This window comes from Salmo salar, chromosome 06 (assembly GCF_965601325.2).
Source record: "Salmo salar chromosome 06, fSalSal1, whole genome shotgun sequence".
Taxonomy (NCBI): Eukaryota; Metazoa; Chordata; class Actinopteri; order Salmoniformes; family Salmonidae; genus Salmo; species Salmo salar.
The window spans coordinates 67,890,346-67,905,253 of record NC_138296.1 but is presented as its reverse complement, the minus strand read 5'-3'; the positions used below and the strand labels follow the sequence as shown (position 1 = coordinate 67,905,253).

The window sequence follows — 14,908 nt, the reverse complement described above, 5'->3', positions numbered from 1 at the left end:
TATTTGATTTATTTTGTCCTTTATTTAACTAGGGAAGTCTGTTAGAATAAATTCTTATTTACAATGACGGCCTACCAAAAGGCAAAAGGCTTCCTGCGGGGACGGGGTATATTTATTTATGGGAATATAAATATAGGACAAACAAACATCACAACAAGAGAGACAACACTACATAAAGAGAGACCTAAGACAACAGCATAGCAAGGCAGCAACACATGACAACAACATGGTAGCTTCACAACAACATGGTAGCAACACAAAACATGGTACAAACATTATTGGGCACAGACAACAATGCAGTTAAAGAAATAGAGTGAAGAAAATATTTACTAAATAAACTAAAGTAAAAAATAAAATAAAAAGTAACACAATAAAATAACAATGAGGCTATATACAGGGGGTACCGGTACCGAGTCAATGTGCGGGGATACAGGTTAGTCAAGGTAATTTGTACATGTAGGTAGGGGTAAAGTGATTATGCAAAGATAAATAACAGTGAGTAGCAGCAGTGTAAAAACAAAGGGGGGGGGGGGGGGGGTCAATGGAAATAGTCTGGTGGCCATTTGATTAATTGTTCAGCTTGGGGGTAGAAGCTGTTAACCTCTCTGGTATCATTGGGATGCTAGCGTCCCACCTCGACAACAGCCAGTGAAATTGCAGGGCGCCAAATTCAAACAACAGAAATCCCATACTTAAAATTCCTCAAACATACAAGTATTATACACCATTTTAAAGATAAACTTCTTGTTAATCCAACCACAGTGTCTGATTTCAAAAAGGCTTTACGCCGAAAGCACACCATGCGATTATGTTAGGACAGTGCCTAGCCACAAGAAACCATACAGACATTTCACAGCCAAGGAAAGGACTCACAAAAGTCAGAAATAGCGATTAAATGAATCACTAACCTTTGATGATCTTCATCTGGTGCCACTCCCAGGACTCCATGTTACACAATAAATGTTTGTTTTGTTCGATAATGTCCCTCTTTATGTCCAGAAACCTCAGTTTTGTTGGTGCGTTTAGTTCAGTAACCCAAAGGCACAAAGCGCGCTCGCAACACCCAGACGAAAAGTCAAAAAAGTACAATAAAAGTTCGTAGAAACATATCAAACGATGTTTAAAATCAATCCTCAGGTTGTTTTTGTCATAAATAATCAATAATATTTCAACCGGACAAAAGCTTTGTCAATAGAAAAGGAGAAACAAGAAAGGCGCGCGCTCCCAGTTCACGATCTCTATGGCTTCTTCTCTATGTGGCCAGTCTTTAGGCATTGTCTCAGGCTTTTACTCTGAAAAATCAGGGAGATACAGCACTTTCAATGAGTAGACAGTAGAAATTTCCTGAAATTTCCAGTGTTTGTATAGTGGATAGGCTTTAAATGGGAAAACAGCCTTTCAAAATAATAGTACTTCCTGGATGGATTTTCCTCAGGTTTTCGCCTGCCATATCAGTTCTTTTATACTCACAGACATTATTTTAACAGTTTTGGAAACTGACTGTGTGTATTGGTTCCTGACTTCCCTGAACAGTTGCATATCGCGGGGACTATTCGATGCTATTGCAGTCCGCCACAGGATGTTTTTGTGCTGGTCAAGGGCAGTCAGGTCTGGAGTGAACCAAAGGCTATATCTGTTCTTAGTTCTACATTTTTTGCTTATTTAAGATGGTGAGGAAATTACTTATAAAGAACGACCAGGCATCCTCGACTGACAGGATGAGGTCAATATCCTTCCAGGATACCCGGGCCAGGTCGATTAGAAAGGCCTGCTCGCAGAAGTGTTTTAGGGAGCCTTTGACAGTGATGAGGGGTGGTCGTTTGACCGCGGACCCATAGCGGATGCAGGCAATGAGGCCGTGATCGCTGAGATCCTGATTGAAAACAGCACAGGTGTATTTGGAGGGCAAGTTGGTCAGGATAATATCTATGAGGGTGCCCATGTTTACGGATTTAGGGTTGTACCTGGTGGTTTCCTTGATAATTTGTGTGAGACTGAGGGCATCTACCTTAGATTGTAGGACTGCTGGTGCTGGGGTGTTAAGCATATCCCAGTTTAGGTCACCTAACAGAACGAACTCTGAAGACAGATGGGGGGCAATTCTGTCCTCCCGATGCACGGAAAACTCAGCCAACTGTATATTATCCGTGTCGTCGTCCAGACACTGCATTCAAACAGTTTGGGGTGGTACATTAGGCATATCAATCAATTAGTAGAAGTACTGTCATTTTTGGACCTTGATTTACATTGTGTGAAAGAGAGGATAGTTTGTCTTTAATTTTGTTTCTGGTGGAATCCTGCATTGGAGTGGAGCATGGCATTCAACATGGCTAGAAATATGGTAGCTAGCCTATGCTCTTTTGTTGCTGAGAGAGTCATACTGCAGATTATGATGCAACCCCATGGAAATATTCTGGATTATCTTGCCTCAGAGTTCCCTTCCCCTGCAGCCTTAGGTCAGACAGAGTGGGGTAGTATTCTACCTTACTGTAGGGGGGGGGGGGGGGGGGGGGGGGGGGGGGCGCTCTACCTTCTGACCTGGAAAAGCTTACATAGGCCACAGCATGCCTGGCCGACCTCTGTCTGTCTGATTCTCAGAGAGAGAGCGAGAGAGAGAGAGAGTCAAAAAACAACCTTACCTACCATCAGGAATAGACCAGTTCACAACACAAGGTTTTTGGGGTTCCTCTCAAAATGCTTGCATCTATGAATCATTTATTATCCGGCGAAGTGGAAAAGGGGTTCTGAGGTAAATAAAGATGAACAACCCAGTATACAGTTGTAAAGAAGAGAGAGAGAGAAAGAAAGAAAAGGAGAGAGAAAGAGAGCGAGAGAGAATGCCGCCTCTGCTACATTTCATTGACCTTGGCTCTCTGGGTCTCTATTATTGTAATATCTGTGATTTGTCAGCACGGCTGAGGAGGTCATGAATGGATCGAGCAGAGTTTCAGGCTGGCGTTTTCACGGTGGATGATAAAATAAAATATCTAATTCTTTCTCACTGTCCGTTAGATTAACAACCAACCTAATTATGACCACTCCTCTTTTACGCAGATAAGATTTGTCTAATTTGTCAGGTCGGAAAGGAGAGCATCAATTCGACCTCTCCTAACAGAGGGAGATATGTAGGGTAGAAAGAGACTGGGCATAGCTAGCTCTATTGAAAAGGCTTTATCAGGCAATGTCCCCATTTTGCCTGTTCCTGTACGTGCACCATACTGTACCTTTCAGATCCTATGAATTATGATCTATCTCTATAAAATGTTTTGGCATAACTATATTGAGTCAACCCAGAGCACTGAAACATTTTGTTAAATTAAAAGAGCAGATTGGTAGAGCAATGCTAAAATTGGTTTGATTTGTTGGACCATTCAAAATCAGTCTATTGGATTTTTTTATGGCAGGTTTCTATTGTTATGGGAGGTGTCTAAATGGTCTTCTTCTTGTTGTTTCTTTCCAGTGGTCTGTGTCGTCTCCTCACCCCGGCCAAGGGGTCATCCTGACCTCGGACCCCCCTCTTGCCCCCCTCCCACGAGCCTGACCCAGTGATCCCCCCCACCCCCCCACCTTGCACCAAAGCGGACTGAAGACCCCTAAACAGTGCCAGGCTCAATCACCATTCAAGTCCCCTGAGATCACGCAGGTGAGTGTATAAACACACACACACACACACACACACACACACACACACACACACACACACACACACACACACACACACACACACACACACACACACACACACACACACACACACACACACACACACACACACACATTCCACACAAGAGTCAAGAGTGCGTGCGATTAGGGTGGAAATAAGCGGAGTGTTAGGAACAGACACCTTGTCTCAGTGAGCCTCATCTGGAAAGGGGTGAGTGTTAGCTTTAGCTGCATGCTAGCAGATGGGATAAAAAAGACAGGCCTGATGCTATCTGATCTATGGGTTGTGGTTGACTCTTGATAAAGGTGAGAAAAATACTGCTCATGATTTACTTGCTGTTCAATAGGTAAGTATAAGTACTGAAGAATATCATGATTCCGCCTGTTTTCGATTTATAGCATTGGGACTTTGCAGTACCACCAGGAAGCAAATAGGATTGTGTTTGTTTATTTCTAAAATATTTGTTTATGCACAATTGATCATGGCTGTGTTTGTCGGGTCAGTCCTGAGAAGACCCTGCTGTTACAGGTCTAAAACATCCTCTCTATCTGTGACAGCCACACTCACAACTGACAGGCCATGTAGTGGTCTAAATTATTCTGTCACTTTTCATCATGTTCCATCTGTCATACCTCCTCCAGCTCAAACCTCTCCTCTCCTCTCGCCGATGGAAGATCCTCTCTTTGCTCCCATGTCGGCTAACCTGAATCAACTCCAAATGTCTCTGTGGTGCAGCGAGCGATTTCTTCAGGGAAGGGAAACCCATTTGACTACACACACCGTTTGTCCATTCACTCCCAAACACTTTGGCTGTGAAGCTGGTGACATTTGTGTTAGACATCCCTGATGTGTACGTTGCCAACAAGTCTGAACTACCAAGTATTAGCACTTTACTGGGTTTTCCATGGTAGGCGGTGTCAGTGGGTTAGACACCGGGCTCCTGTCTGTTTACTCGCCGTAAGCGGGGCTGTTAACCTTGGACAGTGACTAGAGTCATTTATTTGGTCTAGGAGGGAGGCCCTGGTTGGTCCATGCAGGCAGGGAGGCACATTGGTGGCAGATGTTTGAGCTCCTCCTGTCCTCCACCAGTCCTACAGGATCACATCCTCCAGATGGTCCCCTTCTTGTTTTGCCTTCCCCTTCTCTTTTATAGAAACTTTTTTCAAAATATTTGGAAGTTACGAGGTATACTGTTCCACTGGATTCCCCCAGCGCTGTAGTACAACACCCTGTTTGATACATTGGTTGTGTCCACATGGTGTGCGGTGTATATTAGGAATAGAATACCCAAACTCTGAGCGCTGGGAGGGATCTGTGTGGGGGAGGAGGGGGGGGACATGGAGGGGTAGTGGCCTTTTCAACGCCATGTGATGACCTTCCAGGCTTAGTTAAGCCTGTGTTAATCCTCCATCCAAGATAGCCACAGCTGAGATGTCCGTACGGAAGCAGCCTTCTTTCCTACGGTTATGTGGTTTCAAAAGTTAACGTCGCCTAGTTTGTGTTGATCTAAAGTTTAGCATAGCTCATGAAGTTCTAATGTCGGTGAAAAGACAGGGGGCTCGGTGTTGTACGTGGGGGAACCAGTGAGAAAGACAATTAATCAGTACCTCTACAGCTGCTTCCTGACATTTCTGCAAAATGTTGTGGAAAATGTAATGAAGGTAATTTTTCAAGCTTACCCGGTGGAAAATACGACCGTCTTTCCATAGACAATTAAAACCAACATGAAGCCCTTTTATTTATTTGTTTTTATTCTCCCTCTCTTTCCTTCCATAGGGGGGATTTTATGTGTTTCATCCAGCGCTAAATGGAAACATGTACGTTAAACGGCTACAGCTGTGGAGCATGAATAAACTAGGGATAGTTAGTTCTGCTGCTTAGCTGGAGAAATCCCATAACTGCACCTACTACAACATAAAGAGTAAGATCTGGGTCACATGGTTTATCCCACTGTGCACACAGCATGCATGTTTAGCCGTTACCACCTCCAGGAAATAATCATAAATCCAACCAGGAAGCATGCTGCTGCCGACTCTTATTTTGTTGCTCTTTCCAGCATTGCAGCAGGCAGCCTGTTGGAGCAGAGGGCTTGTACACAGACAGGGAGATGAGTTTTTATCTATGCCGTTTTCAATTACTGAGGCCTGGTGTAATTACCCGGCTCTGTCCCACAGTCGGTCTGCCAGAGAGTCCCACAGTACCGCACTCCCTCCCTCCCTCCCTCCCCTCCCTCCCTCCCTCCCTCCCTGCCCTCAACCCTCAACCTAGCCTCCCCAGGACCTTAGCATGGCGGCACTTACACCCTCTCCGCTTTGTCTGTGTCCGTCTGGCCACTTGTTTCATTGGTAACTGTATATCAGGCTGGGGACACTGGCGGGGCCGCCAGAGTGTCAGTTGTATTAAGCATGACCTCATGTTGAAAGGATCTGTTTCTCCCTCTCTAAATGGCTTTCAGCCTGTGGGGCCCGGTCTTTGGCTCAACACCCCAGGCGCTATGCTCAGACCACTGGAGTCTTCCTGCACCCCATGATGGGCCTCTCACTGAGAGAGGAGGAGAGAGAGAGGGACAGAGACTGAGAGACGGAGAAAGAAAGGGAGAGAGAGAGAGAGAGAAGGAGAGTGTGCGCGTGCCTATGTGTGTGTGTGCAGTTGTGTGTGCGCGTGTGTGTGCGCAGTTGTGTGTGCGCGTGTGGTGTGTGTGTGTGTGTGTGTGTGTGTGTGTGTGTGTGTGTGTGTGTGTGTGTGTGTGTGTGTGTGTGTGTGTGTGTGTGTGTGTGTGCGTGTGTGTCCATTCACGCTCAGGCTCATGGACTGGCTTGTCTGGGGGAAATTATGTCACCCTCTGTTCCCCATCAACCCTGTCCAAAGTCCACAGACTGTTCTGGGCTAATTCATCTTCAAGATGAGGCGCTGGGCTGGTGGCATGGCCAAACAGGTCACACTGTACACATACCCTTTAGCGTCGTCTGTACTTACAACCAAGCAATACTTTTAAACATATAATCCTGGACTCTGAGTCTCTGGAGAGGGTTGATTATGAGCTGGATCTCCTCTGTACTGGGCTTTTTTATTTTATTTTTTAATTGATTTTATTTAACCTTTATTTAACAGCCTTTACACAACACCAACAGACAGCTCTGCTCCTGATCTCTGTAACTGGGCCTTTACCCAACACCAACAGACAGCTCTGCCCCTGGTCTCTGTACTGGGCCTTTACCCAACACCAACAGACAGCTCTGCTCCTGGTCTCTGTTCGGAGGACCTGAGCCCTAGGACCATGCCTCAGGACTACCTGGCTTGATGACTCCTTGCTGTCCCCAGTTAACCTGGCCGTGCTGCTGCTCCAGTTCCAACTGTTCTGCCTGCAGCTATGGAACCCTGACCTATTCACCGGACGTGCTACCTGTCCCAGACCTGCTGTCCCAGACCTGCTGGAACACTGACCTGTTCACCGGACGTGCTACCTGTCCCAGACCTGCTGTTTTCAACTCTCTAGGGACAGCAGGAGCGGTAGAGATACTCTCAAAGGTTGGCTATGAAAAAGCCAACTGACACTTACTCTTGTGTTACTGACTTGTTGCACCCTCGACAACTACTATGATTATTATTATTTGACCATGCTGGTCATTTATGAACATTTGAACATCTTGGCCATGTGCTGTTATAATCTCCACCCGGCACAGCCAGAAGAGGACTGGCCACCCCTCATAGCCTGGTTCCTCTCTAGGTTTCTTCCCAGGTTTTGGCCTTTCTAGGGAGTTTTTCCTAGCCACCGTGCTTCTACACCTGCATTGCTTGCTGTTTGGGGTTTTAGGCTGGGTTTCTGTACAGCACTTTGAGATATCAGCTGATGTAAGAAGGGCTATATAAATACATTTGATTTGATTTGATTTGTACTGGGCCTTTACCCAACACCAACAGACAGCTCTGCTCCTGATCTCTGTAACTGGGCCTTTACCCAACACCAACAGACAGCTCTGCTCCTGGTCTCTGTAACTGAGCCTTTACCCAACACCAACAGACAGCTCTGGTCCTGGTCTCTGTAACTGGGCCTTTACCCAACACCAACAGACAGCTCTGCTCCTGGTCTCTGTAACTGAGCCTTTACCCAACACCAACAGACAGCTCTGGTCCTGGTCTCTGTAACTGGGCCTTTACCCAACACCAACAGACAGCTCTGCTCCTGGTCTCTGTAACTGGGCCTTTACCCAACACCAACAGACAGCTCTGCTCCTGGTCTCTGTAACTGGGCCTTTACCCAACACCAACAGACAGCTCTGCTCCTGATCTCTGTAACTGACTAATGTGGAGCCTGAATAACTGACTAATGACTAATGTGGAGTCGAAGATTTTCACTGTAGCCTGCAATCACACATGAAACCCCTGAACATGTGACTATGAAACACTCTGCATCTCTGAATGTGATTGTCTTCTTGGAGAGAGCCAGGGAGAAACCAGATCAGAAACTGATTAAGAGGATCTGGATGGACGCATCGATCAAAAGCTCATAAACAAATGAGTGAACAGCTAAACAGTGTCTCTGGGGCAACTGTCTGTGAGGCGATGTGTGTGCTGTTGGCCTGAGTGCCTGACTGTATACCTCCACACAGCCGAGAGAAATTCTGTTTATTGCCGGCGCTCATAGGTTACGCCTCCCATAATGGCCCAGCATTCTTGGAAGAGCAGATAACATTCATCACAATCAGCAGGAACATCATCAGGTATGGGACTGATACCCATGGCACGACCCAGTCAAGATTTGGCACACAGCAATTTGTTAACAGACAACCCAACGCCCAGATTAGTCCATTTTTGTAACATCAATATGTTTATAATTTGATGGATGATGTTTCCCCATTTAATGACAAATGTTTTTGCCGTATCTCATAACAACAAATGCAAATAAAAGCAAGAAATTCCACCTGTCTATCAGCGGGAAACGTGTAACTACTGCCATTATTGCTTGTGCTATTGCATGGCTGTGCACAGTGAAGACCTCAGCTTAAGGTGTGGTTTGCTATGCCTAGTGAACGCCCGTCTTCCCACTTGAGCTCCCACACAGACGGCGAGAAGAGGTGGCCCAGCGGAGCGACCGACCAACCGCCTAGCTGGGTTGTGCAACCAGCTCCTTTCATAATGCCAATTCATCAGCATGGTAACCCTGCTGCATGGCATTCAGGCTTGTTCTTCCCACACAGGAACTGTCACCCACACTCCTCACCTCACCCTGTCTCAATGAGGCTGTAGCCGAGGCCTCTCACCCACGCAGAGCCCAACTCTCTCTTTTCACTACTCACTACACACACATCCACCATGTTAAAAATACCACCTCCCATCTTATGCCTAGCTGTACCTCGTACTTTCTGCTTGAAATGTAGACCTGTGTATGACAGGATGTATGACAGGATGTATGACTGGATGTATGACTGGATGTATGACAGGATGTATGACTGGATGTATGACTGGATGTATGACTGGATGTATGACAGGATGTATGACTGGATGAATGACAGGATGTATGACTGGATGTATGACAGGATGTATGACTGGATGTATGACAGGATGTATGACTGGATGTATGACAGGATGTATGACAGGATGTATGACTGGATGTATGACTGGATGTATGACTGGATGTATGACAGGATGTATGACAGGATGTATGACAGGATATATGACAGGATATATGACAGGATGTATGACTGGATGTATGACAGGATGTATGACAGGATGTATGACTGTCAAGATATGATTCTTGTCTGAATCATGTGCCTTGTAGTTTTACCAGAACTGGTCTTTACTTTTCAAATGTGTTGCTGGAGTTTGTCCCAAAACGAAATATCCATCCCATCATGCCATACGCATTGCACATACAGTCACCATTCTATAAATGTGTATAATGCACTATACATTGTAGTTGTAATTTTAGTATTGCTCTGTGAGGCCACTGGCTCTGCTGACCACCTTGACCTGGTTTGCGCAATGGATGGTCTCTCTCTCCCTCCCCCTCTCTCAACCTGTTGCGTGTTGTCTCTCCACAGTCTCCAGACTGCAGTATCTCCCGGCTACAGTCCCTCCCAGCTCCAGGCTGTGCTTTATCTTTGGGCTCCTAATGAGGAGTCAATATGACACTCCCGGGGGCTGACTTGCGAACAGACTGGGTGATACATCCACAGAACCTGCTTACAGGGGATAAAATCACACCACAAACCTGCTGGCTGTGCAAATGGTGAATCTCTCAGGCTGTCAAGACGCAAACTATTGGTGGTATAAGTCTGAAGATGAAAATAGTTATTTCTGGGATTTCAATAAGATTCAGGAATATTTTCTGTTTCATAGATTTTCTTTTTGGTGGGGGTGTTTATTTATTGCACATTATTTTATTTCTATTAATATTTTACAATATGTACATGTTTTATACGCGATACACACTGGAAAAGACAAAACAAGCTACTTTTGTTTTCCATGTTACCTTGAGAGGCACAGATGAACCTGCAACTGAATAGCGCAGAGAAGTGTGTCAAGACCGCAGAATTAATACATTTCATTCAGTCCTTTCAATAGTCCAAAAAATATGTTGTGTATTCTGTACATGCAGTCCATTTGAGAACAGAGGGATTCTTAAACATTGCATTGTGAATAACTCCCTAACCCAGTTCAGGTGAAAGGCGCGTTGATCCAGACGCCCATAAAACACACAATACTTTATTGTAGGACCCTTGCTTCAATTTATTTTCAGAGCCCTTTCACATTTTCCCCTAGCTAGCCAGTTGATGAAGCCAGTTGGAGCTTTTAAAGTTGCCTCCATCCCCAATGAGATGGAATAGCTGGAACAAAGACCCCAGCAAACCGACCCAGGTCCCCTCTCATTCCCACTGTAAGGAAAGATACAGAGAAATGCATAAAACATTTATGCAGATATGTGTGTGTTTCTAACAAACGAACACACACAGATAAATAAACAAGGGTCTCGGTTGGGGGTCTCATTAGGCCTCCTGAGGCTGAGGCACTGACCATGATGCACTTCTAGGCAGGACTTTGTTACCATAAACTCTGTAATTACTGAATGGAAACAATTAGCAATGATTTGAATTATTCAGAGTCTGCCCTGGAAAGTACAAGAAACTGTGCCGGTTTCCGTTCAGGGAAATAAGAAACGGCCTGTGTGTGTGTGTGTGTGTGTGTGCCTGCCTACATCGCTGCTGTGAACATGATGTCACCAGGAGGACAAACAAAAGGGGGTAACCGGAGCTTTAAAAACACACTGGCTGATGTGTCACGGTCAACCCCACAGACAGGCCACTGAATTAGGCCACTGTGGTGATCGAATGGCCCTGTGGTTTAGGAGATACCCAAAACACACAGGCGGCTGCCCATGCGACTGGCCTTTGTTTCTACAGGAATTACTCAGGTATAATTGCAGATGTCAATTTGCTTAGACAAACAGAACCGTGTGTACTACCCTCTGTAATAGAGCTGGAACTGAAACTAGATGAGGTTGATTTAATTACCTTCAGCTGTTTATTGCAGTAACTATGTAACACTGGCAGGTCTGAAACAGCAGTCGATAATAGCGGTGTCAAAGACTATGACTCCAAATATTTAAAGAACATAGTTTGGCAACGGAGATATTTTCCAGGTCTGTTTTTTTTTTTTTTTTTTTTATTCCAACAATTGTATTTATTTATTTAAAGTGCTCGTGTCCTGCAAATAACTTTTGGTGTGACAGTGAGAGATATGGCATCATGATTCATTTTTAACTTCAGATGTTGTTATTTGAGGGAAAAGAAAACGGGATTCACTCTATTCTTTATTTCAGTGTTGAAAGGAATTCCAAGCACTTCAAATTGGTATGTGGCATCTTGGCTGTCCAAATGGTTTAAGGATAACTACACATCACTCATTGTCACACAAAATAACAAAACATTTTCTAATCCTCTCTCTTGAATCTGCCAGCCCAAAAATGCTTAAATACCTAATCCCTGCATTGGAAAGAGGATGTATTTTGATTGAGTGAAAGGGCCTCTTTAAGGTTTGCTCTTTCCCCAGTCACAATGGAGATGTGCGTCAGTGTGTAGGGCCTGGTACAGCCCCAGGCTACCAGCTTATCCCCCACTCCCCATAGATCTCCAGCCAGAAACCAGAACTAGGCCTGAGGTGGGTAGAGGCTCTCTCACCGTTATGTTCTCCCCATGAAAAGAGAGCCCAAATAAGGAAGCTAACATGGTTTATGTATACCTTTGGGGAGGAGGGGGTTGATGGAGATATATGTACTGTAATGGTTGGGGTGGGGGTAGTAACTTACTGTGGGGGGCCGGTGTACTGTAAATAATGAAAATGTCCGCCTCATCATGGTTATCAGTTTTTGGCAGTGGGGCCTCCTATCAGATGAAATACTGTTAGACTATGGAGATGTTACATAAAATGCTTGAATCATCCAGTGGAGTGTTTCCGTTTATATCTTTGAGAATGTGGTCCGTCTGTATAGAGTGAGGTGTCCCTAGCACACTCTGTCTCTGTGTGTGTCCCACGCACACTTCCTCCAGGTACTCCACTTAAAAAGGATGCCAATGAATATTCTCACCCACACTCAGTCAGAAAATAGGACAGCATTTTAGTTAGGATAAAAAACACTTTATATAACCCATTCAATAGTTTTTCTTTGACTTAAACAATGATAACCTTATGCAACACGGCAGAGAATAATTCATCAATGGTTTTGGACAGATGCCTACTGAACTGTATGTCCTAAAAGAAAGATTTTAGAGAACTTCGTCACCATGGTAGCGGATCTGTATTGATAACAAGAGATACTAGACAGATGAATTCATGGAAGGAGATGCTCCCAAACATTGAGGGGGAGATTTTGGGGGAGAAGGGAAGAGGAGAGGGGTACACCAACCTGGCCACCATTAAGTGTGATATATGAAACTGACTCAAGCTTAGACAGATTGCTCTTTTCCACTCAGTGATAGGTTTGCTCTGGCTTCATAAGGCTCATCAGTTGACCCCTTTTTACAAAATACTAGCAACGGAGTGCGTATTGTGCGAATACGCTAGGATGAGTTATTATTCCTCTCAGAATGTGTCTCTCTGTAACTACGTTATCTTTACAAAGCTGACAATCGAGAACATTTCATTAGGTTGGTATGCAACAGCTTTTGATTCAGGTGTGTTGCAATTGATACTGAATTCTGTATCTTCCAATCTTTCTAAACATGAGCGCCTATGGCTGTGTTTTCACAAACACATTTGGCTTTGGGTTTAATTTAAACATGTACATGTATAGTTGTTTAACAGGATCGCAGGTGGTATTTATCGTTGGTCAATAAGAAAGGATATCTGGCCGGTACCAAACCTCCATCCAACCACTTATTCTGTAGTTGCTAAACTTCACTGAGCGCCTATGGCTAGTTCTGTTGTTTGCACACATTCTTTTTGTGTAACAGCATGGAAGAAAACAAAAACCGACCAAAAGTTCATGTTTCAGGTGCTAAAAATACCAGTGTTTTCTACTGGGCTATTTTTATCTCTCACATTGGCCTCAAGACACCCGCGTCACATAGCTTCCGTGCTCCTACCCCAGCAGTGCCAGAGCAAAGGGGCCTTGTGTGTGTCTGTCGCAATCAGAGAAAAAAAATGAAATCAAGAAATGCACGGCAGAGAGTTACATGTTCAGCATGTTAGTCTCAGACACTGGATTCATTCTATATTCAAGTGTTGGTGTGGTTTCTGTACGTTAGCACTCTGAAATAGAATCACAAATGAATGCAGGTTTATTTGTAGCTTCTGTGTTTACTCGGCATTGCAGTATGTGTATGTATAGAAAGTAAAAATCAGACGCCAGCGAAAAGAAAAATGCTAGTGCTGGTAGTTCCTTTATGACTTGCCCTTTGGACGCCCACGCACATATGATGTCTTACGTCACCTCCATTTTGCATGCTATTTTTACTTTTTTGTGTCTTTTTAGGAACTGCGTGGGCCTAGTTGTTACTGATGACTCACTGTAAGCATGAGGGGGTGGGTGGCCCAATCACAAACTACACTCATTAGAAGTATTTTAACTTCAATCTAGTTTAGCACTGTACTCCTTGTACTGCATACCACTGTACATGAGAATATACAGTTGAAGTTGGAAGTTTACATACACTTAGGTTGGAGTCATTAAAACTCATTTTTCAACCACTCAAATTTCTTGTTAATAAACTATAGTTTTAGCAAGTCGGTTAGGACATTTACTTTGTGCATGACACAAGTAATTTTTCCAACAATTGTTTACAGACAGATTATTTCACTTATAATTCACTGTATCATAATTCCAGTGGGTCAGAAGTTTACATACACTAAGTTGACTGTGCCTTTAAACAGCTTGAAAAATTCCAGAAAATTATGTCATGGCTTTAGAAGCTTCTAATAGGCTAATTGACATAATTTGAGTCAATTGGAGGTGTACCTGTGGATGTATTTCAAGGCCTACCTTCAAACTTAGTGCCTCTTTGCTTGACATCATGGGAAAATCTAAAGAAATCAGCCAAGATCTCAGGAAAAGAAATTGTAGACCTCCACATATCTGGTTCATCCTTGGGAGCAATTTCCAAACACCTGAAGGTACCACGTTCATCTGTACAAACAATAGTACGCAAGTATGAACACCATGGGTGTCACGTCCTGTCCCTAGTAAGATGTCATTTTCTATAGTAGAGTAGGGCAGGGCGTGACAGGGGGTGTTTTGGGCTAATCTATGTTTTCTATTTCTATGTTTAGTTTCTAGTTTGTCTATTTCTATGTTGGGATTGTTTGGGGTTGATCTCCAATTGGAGGCAGCTGATCCTCATTGCCTCTGATTAGAGATCATATTTAAGTAGGGGTTTTTCTCATTGTGGTTTGTGGGTTATTGTCCTTTGTGTTGTCCTCTCTGCGTCACGGTTTGTTGTTTTGTATTTTAAAGTATTTCAGTGTATTGCATTCAGTTTCACTTTTAATAAATATGTGGAACTACGGACACACTGCATTTTGGTCCGCTCCTTCGAACAGCCGTGACAATGGGACCACGCAGCCGTCATACCGCTCAGGAAGGAGACACGTTCTGTCTCCTAGAGATTAATGTACTTTGGTGCGAAAAGTGCAAATCAATCCCAGAGCAACAGCAAAGGACCTTGTAAAGATGCTGGAGGAAACCGGTACAAAAGTATCAATATCCGCAGTAAAACGAGTCCAATATCGACATAACCTGAAAGGCCGCTC

General features: G+C 44.2%; 1 protein-coding gene across 3 annotated transcripts in view; it reads left to right on the top strand.

The window, feature by feature from the left end:
• Positions 1-14,908, top strand: part of LOC106607821 (HIVEP zinc finger 2) — a 97,947-nt gene that overhangs the window by 62,566 nt on the left and 20,473 nt on the right. For all 3 annotated transcript variants that reach the window (XM_014205212.3, XM_014205213.3, XM_014205214.3), the window contains one exon: positions 3,461-3,643. The gene's annotated coding sequence lies outside the window, so the exon portion shown is untranslated. The remainder of the gene's footprint in view (positions 1-3,460; positions 3,644-14,908) is intronic.